Genomic DNA, 12250 nt, shown 5'->3' on the forward strand with positions numbered 1-12250 from the left:
GCTTAACATAAGATATTTTATCTTTTATGGCATTAAAATTAGAATCTTCCATTTCATACTGCATCTAATTCTATTGAGCAATGTTTTCATCTACTTATCTTCAACTTCCACTTTGTAGTCATGAGAACACATCTTTGTCATCATGTTTGGAAACTCTCAGAAAGTTTCATGAAATTTACTTCATCAACTTCTTTTAAATGGGTCTTTGGAGATGGGGAAGGGAAATGCCTAGACGACTAAAATTCAAATGTACCTATCATCCCATAAGTGGTATTCCTATATTAATTTATGGATTTGGTTACTTCTAAATTAGTTTCATTACTTCAGAATACTTCTATATGCATAAAAGAGATCCATGTGGAAGATGGATACTTCTTCTTTAATGGAACCATCATGAAAGATCCTGACTCAAAAACAACTATCATTTGTGAGCTGTTGAAATTCAGGGAATTTCCAAGTGGAAATTACTTCTTTGGATTAGATTCCATAAGATGAAAACTTATAAATGCCTTGCCCAAAATTGGAAGTGGTCAATTGCAACCGGATTGTAAAAGCAGGCTCCTTGATGACTGTATATGTCTATTTTGAATATCTGTATCTATCAATCACTGGGATGGGTTAGGTACCTTTCCTAAATAATTTCCTATGCAAAAGTATGCATTAAAAATAGCTTGTCAAATTGACTAAGAGAGAAATTCAATGTTGCTTGGTCCATCTCCCTACACAGACACATTTTGACACAGTGTATTTGAGTGCTAATAATGACATTAGAAGATGTTGGAAAGAGATCTAATTCAGCATGCAGAAGTGACTTTGCTGTCATCTCCTATTTTCTGTGCAATTGACAGCAGATACTTGGGGCTGAATTTTTATTTCAGGTCAAATTTCCAAGGCATGAGGCTGTCTGTTAGGAACAGATAAGACCAAAACCAATACGAGAGCACTTGTTGGAAGTGTCAGTGGTGCTGAGAATTTGAAAGGGATGCTTCAGTTTTCTGTTTAGGACATGACATAACAACATATGTTTTAGCAGCAAGAAAAACCAACCAGCAGCTTCCTGTCATTTTTCTATGGTTCCTACTGGGAAGATTTCAGAAAAGAAGTCGGATTTCTTTGGGAGAAGAGATGATATTTTCAAAACACACATAGTGTCTTTTGTCATTTTATTTTCCCTTAGCCAATATTTCCTCGAATATTTCAAACAAATGCAACTAACTAGTAATTTTTTAGCAGACTAATAAGCCATAGCGTATCACTTTTATAGTTAAAGACCAAGTAGAGCTACACTGCTGTATCTAACGAAAAAAGAAAAGTCAGAAATCAATGATGTTGAGGGATCATAAAATCATTCAGATGTGCTGACCCACTGAATTTAAAAACATAAAAATGTGTTTTTAAAGTTCCTTTGTAAATGTTCTGCATTAGCTTCTAGATGACCAGTGTTCACTTGGATATGAAAGTTAATATTTACCCAGTCAACCTGTAGTTAGTGACACTGTTTCATTGCTAAAAGCTACAGATATCCTGGTAATCCTTAGTTACTGTAAGTTTAAATTTGTACTACTTCCACCAAAATGAAGGGGTTGTTTTACCAACAAAGCAAAAGCTGTACCATCAAAATTAACATTTTGAGCACGTTCACAATCTTAAATGTGACAAAGTTCTCTCTTTCCTAAACAGAACTCCCAGTACCTAAAGACATCTTGTATTTTCTACATACACTCTGAAATAGAACATAAGTATGTTTTTGGTTTTCTTTTGTGTGTGTGTGCCTGCTTTATTTTTATTAGAATTACTATTTAAACATTTTTTGATGGCATTTGAATTAAAATTTGTCATTTTATTTTTCTCCTCAAGAAAGAATGATTTAAAACTCAACCATGCACATAAAGATATTATGTGATGTATTACCTTCAACCATTCATCATTATAGATGGTTCACACTTTGAAACAGAACCTTTGGGGAGCTCTAAATTCCAAACCTGAAACTACCTTACAGCAGACCCGATTTGCAGTTTGTAACAAAAGTGAACCCTCCTGAACTCATTAATCTCAAGAGACTCATGTCTCATATTGTTCTCATTTTCAAGCAGCCTGGCCTCTGGGATGAGCACTTCTCTTTGCATTTGCTTCTGTACAGCTAGATTTCTTTGCAATAGTCTACATAAACAATGGGTTTTAGAACATTTTTTTTTTTTTTTTTGCCACAAGGTCTTTCTATGAACAGAGTCTTTCAAGAGTCTGTGAAATTGTCATTGCTTTGGTCTATATTTATTCAACTTGCATAAGCTAAAAATATAAAGTTATGGGGATTTTTTTCTTTTAAAAAAGCAGCATTTTTTTCTTTTAAATAAGCAGCATTTTTTTTTTTCTACAACCCAGTATTGCCTTTAAAATGTAATCTCTTTGAGAAGCTATGTATTGATTCCAGGTATTTACCATTGCTCAAACTTTTCTAGATATTTCTCTATTTGAAAGTTTCATTGTTTTGAAGTTGTCAACTTACTAATTTGTAGTTACTTACCACTGTTTGCCAATATTGTATATTGTTATCACTATTATCCTTTGCTATTGACTGTGCAAGTGTCTATTCATTTCTAAACAGTAAAACCTGCCACAGAATAAAAAGAATGATTCTCTTATGAATTGTTAAAATAATAAATTTCTGTCTCCACATGAAATTCTGAAAGTGATTCAAAATTATTTTAATGTATGGGATAATCATCAGAATAGGGGCATTACATTTCATGGTTCTTCTTGAGTCTAAAATTGTGTAAATTATTAGATAAACTTTGTATAGTCATTTAGTAACTGACTTGCAATTCATATGTAATACAATATATTTTTCCCTGATTGGTCATTTTTATTTTTTACTTTTCAGTTATTACTCAAAGATGTTAGGACATTACGATTGCCTGATTTTCTCAGTTTCATTGTAAATGTCTTCCATGAACCATTTGCTCGTTAAATAGTTCCAAAGAAACATACAGACATACACAACAATCACTCACTCATTTTCTAAAATGTTCTATTCATCCACAAACTCTCTGATGCATTTTTCAGCAATTTTTTCATTTTCATGGAGCTAACACCTTGTGTCTTTGATTTACTGTGGCCTTTTTTCTGTTCTGGAAGGAGATTTCTGTGTACAAGTAATGCAGCAATCAGCAAATGGCATGTTTATCATTGAAGGATTCTTCCTATTCAAGAAGCTTTGTGTACACATTTGCAAAATGAGCCTTTATCGTTTAAGACATTTTATGGTACTTTTTAATAAGTGGTAGCTTGAAGACAGTACAATCTGCTCTTTTTTGAGAGAGAGAATAGAAAGGTGGAACAGGCTTCATTATGTGAGGCAATGGCTTACAAAGCATTCTCCAAATAGTTAACAGACTCTTCTAGCTAATGCATAAATTATAACATGATCTTCCTCTATTTTTTCCTCCAGGGTTTGGTAAGGGAGGAGGGGCAAATTAATTATTCATCCGACTATGATTATTACCCACCCCTTAGCTACAAGAAGGAACAAGACTCATATAGGTGATTTGTAGGCATTGCCAAGTCATCTTCTGACTAAAACTCTGAAAATCTCTCGCTGTCTTAAATTGCTGAGCCAGAGATTAAGTCAGGAGGGATTCCTATGCACCTCAGATTCAATACTTGGAGATATGGAAGGGATGAGCCTAGTAATAGGAGAAGTGTAGCTGGATGAGGAAAGGTCAGATATTCTTGGATGAATTCATTCTATGCTGCACATTGTCCATTGCTACTAAATTTCTTTGTATTGCATAGAATTCCTGATACCTTTACCCTAATATTAAATCTCTGAGAAAAACCGATTTAGTTCACGAAACACTATTGCCCGTAGAGACACAATGAAAGTGTAAACATTAAACAATTGATGTCATTTGTGATTTTTAACCAGCTAGAGTGGTTTCCTTCAAAAGTTAATATTTATCTTGCCATAATATTTACCTTCACATGGTAAGTGCTGCTATTTTCCCATGACTGCAATGAAGAATTGTGGTAAGATAAACTCACCTCTATAAGATAAATGTCAGATGTTTAATGAAAATCACTGGATGAGCATCCCAGGTTTACTTTGAATTTTCTGAGGGTCTGGCCCTCCGGTCAAATTTAACACAAATGTTTTTTCCAAATATGAGTCTCTGTGTTCAAAACCGGGGATTATAAGAAATGGATTCTGAGAGGGCACATACCTTAGGGAAAAGATGGCGGATCTAGGTATACAGAGATGTGAATTCTCCACCCTGTTCTGTTCCATACTGATTAAGAGAGTCTCTTGGCCTCAGTTTCACCTGTAAAATGAGTAGATGTAACTATATCCTAGCCTGTTCTAAGATTCTGTGTTTGTGAATGAATATATGATCAAGTTGAAGTTAATTATCATAGTTATTGTAATCCAACTTTTCAGATATAAGATATTGGATCTGGTTTTGAGGACCAAAGAAATTCAAAATATGTCATCTACGGGCAAGAAATCACAGCATATTTGAGAGAAGAGGATAGATATATACAAGGATAAGTGGGAACCTACTTTTACTTTAAATTTAGGCATTTTCCCAGAAGAAATTAAAAACAGATGGGGTACTTGGTTGGTACTTCACAGATGATTTATGATCACAAATATTTAGGCCTATTTTCCATAAAGAGCTTCATGGACTCTCATGACTCTCTATGATGAGGTATTGTGGAGTTGTACTTTTGAAGTGGAGTGAAGAGCCTCTCACCCCAGCATCAGGAGGACTACTCCACTGTTTTCTCTCTAATGTGTTGGGCTTCCTTGTTGTCTTAGTTATTTCAGGCTATAGCAAAGTACCATAGACTGGGTGGCTTAAACAACAGAAATTTGTTTCTCATCGTTTGGGAGGCTGAGAGATCCAAGATGAAGGTGTCAGGAGAGGTCATGTTTGGTAAGGGCTCACTCTTATGTCCTCAGTAAGGGATAAGAAAGGTGAAAGGGGTGAACAAACTGCCTTGGGCCTTTTATATAATGGTTGTTAATCACATTCATGTAGTCCCTGGCCTCATGTATTAATCACCTTCCAAAAGGTCTCATTTCTTAATAATATTGCTTCAGGGATTAGGTTTTAACATACAAATTTATAAGGACATAAGCACTTGTCAACTTTAATTAGAAGATAGGCCTACCTCTCTAGAGAGTCTGGATATCAGCAAGAGAGTGTCCACAGGACACCAGGCCAGTATACATAGACAATATGCTCCAGATCTACCCAGTACCAAGTCAGTCCTTGGAATCTTATCCTCTAGGCAAGCCCGTGTAGCCCTATGCCCCAGCAGACCCCACGGGCCAGTCCTAACCTATGAACACATAGTAGACCCTGCAGTGGGCCAACTCCCACAGACCCAGGCTTTGTGACCACCTCTGTTGACCCAGCATTTCAGCCAGCTTCCAAAACCCCAGAGCCAATGCTAGCTCTTATGAACCTATCATCTAGACCAATAACCACCTACAAAGGATCTTGGTCAGCCTTTGTGTACTCAGTCTCCACCAGTCCCAATGGCCCTAGGATCTAGGCTAGTTCCTCTGAATCCGGGTACCAGGACATGCCAGCATCTATGATCCATCTCCATACTTGATCCTACAGACCCAGGCTCCACATCTGCCCCAGGGAGGGTTTGGAGTTGTATCTTGTCCTAATGGCCCCAGGTTCTAGCTAGCTTGCCTGAGGCCTCCAGCAGCAATCCCACCCAGGATCCCTGGACAGGATGACTGGTGAAAGGATTTTCTATAAAAGGGCAGACTACAAAGTCTTGAACAAGTCCCTGCTTTTTCAAATGTGTTGGCACCAACAGCCACAAGAATCAAAAATAATCAGAGAGACATGGGATCACCAAAGGAACAATAAAGTACCACCATTCAGCCGAAAAGAAATTGAGATTTATGAAACCTGACCAAAGGGTACAAAATAATCATTTTAAAGGAAGCTAAAGATACTTCAAAGACATTCAGAAAAAGAATTCAAAAAAATCAGGTAAACAAAAATTAAAAGTGATAAAATTTAACAGAGAGATTAAATCCATGAAAAACAAATTCTGGATCTGCAAAAGGCAATTAACGAAATGAAAAACTACCTAAGGGAATATCAATAGAAGAACTGATCAAGCAGAAGAAAGAGTCTGTGAATTCCAAAACAGGTTATGTGAAAATACACAGAGAAGAAAAAGAAAAAAAAAAGATGAAAAGGAATGGAGAATGGTTATAGAACTTGTGGGACAGCATCAAGAAAGCAAATATTTTAATTATAGTAGTATAAGAAGGAGAGAAAGGATCGGAAGGCTTATTAGAGAAATAATAGCAGAAAATGTTACAAGATCTCGAGAAAGATATAAATATCCAGGTACAGGAAGTTCAGAGGTCTTTAATCAGATTCAATGCAAACAGGACTACAGCAAGATACATGAAAGTCTGTCAAAATCAAAGACAAGGAGATGACAATAAAAACAGAAAGAAGAAAAGAAGCATGCCATCTATCAGGAAGTTCCAATAAGGCTATTGCTAAACTTCTGAGCAAAAATCTTTCAGGCCAGTAGAGAGTAGGATCACATATTCAACATGCTGAAAAACAGAAACAAAACCAAAACTCAATTAAACTAAACAATAACAACAACAAAAACAATCACACACCTCGCCCCCACCACCAGTCAACCCAGAATGTTGTATCCAGCAAAACTTTCCTTTGGAAATGGAGAAGAGATAAAGTCTTTCCCAGAAAAGCAAAAGCTGAGAAAGTTCTCGGCATCAGACTTGTCTTACAAGAAATGCTAAAGGGAGTTCTTTAAGCTCAAAGAAAAAGAAGCTAATTAGTAACACAAAAACATACCAAAATTTAAAACTCATTAGTAGAAGTAAGTACATGGTCAAGTTCAGAATAAATCAATACTGTAATAGTGGGGTATAAATTACATATATCTTCAGTATGTACGTTAAATGACAAAACATTAAGAATAATAAATAAGTAATAAATAAGTACAATAATTTGTTAAGAGATAAACAATATAAAGATACACTTTGTGACATCAAAATCAAAAAGTGTGGAGTAAAAATTTTTAGGTTTTTTTAAATACAAGTCAAATTTTTATCAGTTTAAAATAGTCTCTATAACTGAGCCTCATGGGAATTGCAAAGGAAAATTTATAGTAGATACACAAAAAATTATGTAAGGAACCAAACAACATCACTAGAGAAAAATCACCTAATCACAAAGGAAGACAGTAAGGGAGAAAGAAAGGAAAAAAGAAGTCACAAAACAACCAGAAAATAATTAACAAAATGGCAGTAGTAAATCCTTATCGATAAGTGCCTTGAATGTAAATGGATTAAATTCTCCATTCAAAAGGTACAAAGTGGCTGAATGGATTAAAAACAGACAGCTCCAACAATAACAACAAAACACATACACACACACACACACACACACACACACAAAAGACCCAATTTTATGCAACTGACAAGAGATTCACTTCACCTTTAAAGACACACAGCTATTGAAAGTGAAAAAATGTAAAGGAATCCATCAAAATAGAAATCAAAAGCCAGAAGAGAGATTATACTTATTTCAGAGAAAATTAACTTTAAGTCAAAAACTGGAAAGAAGCAAAGAACACTGTTAAATAATGATATACATATAATTATATGTATATGTGCACCCAAAATTGGAGAAACAAAATATATAAAGCAAATACTGGTGGATTTGAAGGAAAAAAAAAAAAAAAACAGACTGTCATACAATAATAGTGGCTGATTCCAATAATCCATTTTCCATAAAATAAAAAAGACTGTACCAAAAACTCTAAGAACTAATAAAATACTTTGGGGAAGTTATAGGATGAAAAATCAACATGGAAAACTCAGTAGATTACCTATATGTAGCAACAAACTATTAAAATAAACAAATTAAGAAAATAACCTCATATTTATGAGGCACAATGATATTTTCAACACATATTTACATTGTGGAATGATTAAAGCAAACACACTAACAGACCCACTGCCTCAACATAATTCACATGCTTATCATTCCTTTGTGGTAAAGACATTTAAAATGAATTTGTTTAGCAATTTTAAAATACTTATTATATCCTCTATAGCATTACTTATTATAGCCCCTATTCTATGTAATAGATTACTAGAGCTTATTCCTCCTTATTCAAATTTTGTGTCCTCTCTCCTCCTCTATTGTCAAGTAATCAGCATTTTACACATTACCTTTTTTGATTTCACATATAGGTAAGGTCACATGCTCTTTACGTGCTTGGCTTATTTTGTTTAGCATGATGTTCTCAGTTTCATCCATGTTGTCGTAAGTCACAATTTCTTTACAAGGCTGAACAGCATTCTGTTGTGTACATATGTATCACATTTTCTTCATCCATTTATCTGGTTATGGACACTTAGTTTGCTTCCATATCTTGGCTACTGTGAATACTGCTGTAATGAACATGGAAGTGCAGGTCTCTCTTATGGCATACTGATTTCACTTCCTTTGAATATATATCCAGAAATGGAATTCCTATATCATATAGTGATGCTGCTTCAAGTATTTGGAGGAATCTCCATACAGTTTCCATAATACCTGTACTAATTCACATTTCCACCAAAGTGCATCAAGTTTATCATTTCTCTACATCCTCCCCAATATTTAAAATTTGGCTTATATATTAATATGTGTGAAGTGATAGCTCATGGTGGATTTACCTTACACTTCTCTAATCATTAATGATGGATCACAAGCATTTTTTCATCTCTCTCTTGGCCCTTTGTATATATCCTCTTTCAAGAAATTATTATTTTGGATCTTTGACAATTTTTAAAATTGGGTTCTTTGTTCTAGCTACTAAGTTGTTTTCCTTATATATTTTGTATATTAGTCCCTTATCAGATGTTTGGTTTGCAAATGTTTTCCCCTATTTCTTAGGTTGCCTCTTTATAGTCTCCTGTGCAGAAGCTTTTCAGTTTGATGCAATCCATTTTTTTTCCTATTGTTACTTTTGGGGAAGTTACAGGATGAAAAATCAACATGCAAAACTCAGTAGATTATCTATATGTGACTTGGGAGATAGAGTCAAGAAATCTTTGCATGGATCTATATCATAGAGGTTTCCCCTATGCTTAATTATATTATTTTTTATTAATTTATTAATTAAATGTAGGACCTCTAGGCCTTATATTTAAGCCTTTAATTTGTTTCAAATTGACTTTTATATACGGTATAAGGAAAAGATCCAATTTTACTATTTTGCATGTAGATACCCAGTTTTTTCAGCCTCATTTGTTGAAGAGACTATCCTCTGTTGTACGTTCTTGGCATCTTTATCAAAAATCAATTGATCATCAATGTGTAAGTTTGTATCTGATCTCTTTCTCATGTTCCATGGGTCAATGTGTGTATTGTTTATACCAGTGCTACATTGTTGAGATTATTATAGCTTTGTAATAGATTTTGAAGCTAGGTAGTGTGACACCTATAGCTTTGTTCATTTCACTCAAGACTAATATGGCTATTAAGGGTTTTTGTATTTCCATAAAAATTTTAGGATTTTATTTCTATTTTCTTATGAAATGACATTGAAATTCTAATAGAGATTATATGAAATTTGTAGATTAATTTGGATAGTATGTAAATGTAACAATATTAATTCTTCCAATTCATGAACACTTGATACCTCTCCATTTATTTGTACCATCTATTAGGTCTTTCAACAATGATCTATAGTTTTCATTATAAAGATCTTTCAAGCATGTAATTAAGGTTAAATTAAGTCATAATAGTGGTACCCTGATTCAATATTAATAGTATCCTTATTTTAAACAAAAAGATATTGAAAAACTGACTATGTGTGTGTGAGTGTGTATGTGTGTTTGTGTGTGTGTTCTTGTATCAAGGAACATCTATGTGAGGACACAGTGAGAAGTTAGCTGTCTATGAGCCAGGAAGAGTGAAGCCCTCACTGGAAACAGAATTAACCGAATTTTAACAGTGGGCTTTCACCCTCCAGAAGAAAAGAAAAATTCTGTTGTTATACTATTTTGTTATGGTAGCCCAAGCTAACTAATATCCAAATACTAAACCAGACCACACATGGGAAAGAGGTTTCTATTCAAATCATTTTCTAGGCATATATTTCCTCTAGGATAATCAGTTCAAAATGAAGAGTTCAAATGAAAACAAAATGCATTATACAACTAGCCAATAGCTACCACTTATTATAGTATTTATGTGATGTTGTGCTAAGCACCAAGTTGTTAGGAGCAGGCTCAGGGAATGTAAACTCAATAGATATAAATAGCCATACAAAGCCCTCTGATGCATATGCTGTGTGTGTATTAGCTCACTCATACACATTCACCAGCATATTGTGGGATTACATACACACACACACACACACACACACAACTCAGCAATATAAAAATTGCTGAGAGGTAGGTGGCAAAGTGTTATTATCATCACTTTATAGAGGAGAAAAAGTATGCTGCTGAAAGGTCAAGTATCTTGTTCAAAGTGACAGAGAATAGCAGAGTGGAGCCCTAGAATTATTAACTTCTATTTTCTAATCTAGTGGACCTGAGGTTATAGAATCCAACTAGGAAGTTCAAGATATCAGTTTTATGTCATGAGACAGTTATGCTACATGGGTCATTCTGTTCTTTTGTCCCCTCACCTGGGAGCCACTTGATGACTTCAGCCTAAGCAGCTTTCCCTATCCTGGGAATCCTGAATCTCAAACCAGAACTATATTAAAAATAAGTACTTGTGACTAACTGTGAATTTCAGATCTCCTACACTCCAGGCTACCCAATATTTTTATCTAATCAAAATCTCCTTTGGTTCCATCTGTGTTTCCTTTGTCTGGGAACAGCCTAGTGATCTCTTCAGAAGAGTAAGGGGCTTCAGGTAGGGATACTGGAAACCTGGCTCAAGATCAACCATCAGAAGCAATCCTCAGGGTCACTAAAGCACACTTTGGATATGATTGGCTCTCCACACTCTGCAGAGCCTACAGTGTCCAAAATTCTGCGTGAATGTTTAGATCTACATTTAAAGGAGAGACAGGTAAATGATGCCTCTTGAAGAGGACTGTGTAGTAATTAAGTGACAGTCATTTTTGCTTTTCTCCCCAGTGTTTTGGCACTGTTGACTCTGACTCACTTCAAAATCTCCTATTGTTGGGCCCAAGGATCATACAATTAACATCTATGTTATCTGCTCCCTTCCTTCCTTCATTTCTGTCCACTATCTATCAAAGGTAGAAGGGATTCTCAAGGACAAAGCTTTATGAAAATTACAAAATGATGTTGAGAACGAGACTCAAATCCTGATAGCAGAATATCATGCCATTTTGCTATCAAGTTAAGTTAGGCAAAAACATACACATAATAAAATGAAAAGCATCATGGTGAAGCTGTTTCAAATTTCACTTCCTTCTTACTAGAAATGTGATATGAAAGTGTATCTTTGTGACTAAGGGAATAAATAGCATTTGTTCTGGTCCAACTTTGTGATTATTCTTTTTCTAGAGTTTGATAATCTCTTTGGTGTGAACCTTTACATATTTTCCTGGAATTTGTTGCCTCTCCATTTCAATGCCTTTACTACTGTTTTTAAATAGTTCTCAAAATCTACATTAGGTGGTCATTAAAAGCTAAATAGAGAACTGAATTCCTCTCTCTTTCTTTCTTTGTCTCATTTTCCAATATCAATATCCTATACCAATTAGGTGTCCCATGGTTTAATTTTGACACTAATTACCTGAAAATAGAGCATACTATACAGGTCAAGGTGTTCAATTTCACAAGATTTACCCCACTTCAGGTGGGATGTGTGTCCCAGACGTCTGCAAGGCAACTGTGCTTGTTTCCAGATGACTACAAATTCAAGGGTTTCCATGACCCCACTGAGGTTTCATAATTCACTGCAAGTATTTGCAGAGCTTCAGAAAATGCTATACTTACAGTTTTATTATAAAAGGTACATCTCAGGAGCACCATGTGGAAGAGATGCACATGGCAAGGTATGGAGTTGTTAGTAAAGCACAGAATTTCCATCCTCATAGTTCACAAGTTTCTATGGAGGTTTTACTACCCAGGCGTGATGAATGAAATCATTGGTGCTAGTAATTGAGAGATTGGTGATTGAACTCAAACTCCAGCCCTTTTCTCCTCCTCCTCAGAGTAGGGGTGGGGCCCAAGTTATAGAGGAATTCACAT

This window comes from Marmota flaviventris, chromosome 10 (genome assembly GCF_047511675.1).
Source record: "Marmota flaviventris isolate mMarFla1 chromosome 10, mMarFla1.hap1, whole genome shotgun sequence".
NCBI lineage: Eukaryota > Metazoa > Chordata > Mammalia > Rodentia > Sciuridae > Marmota > Marmota flaviventris.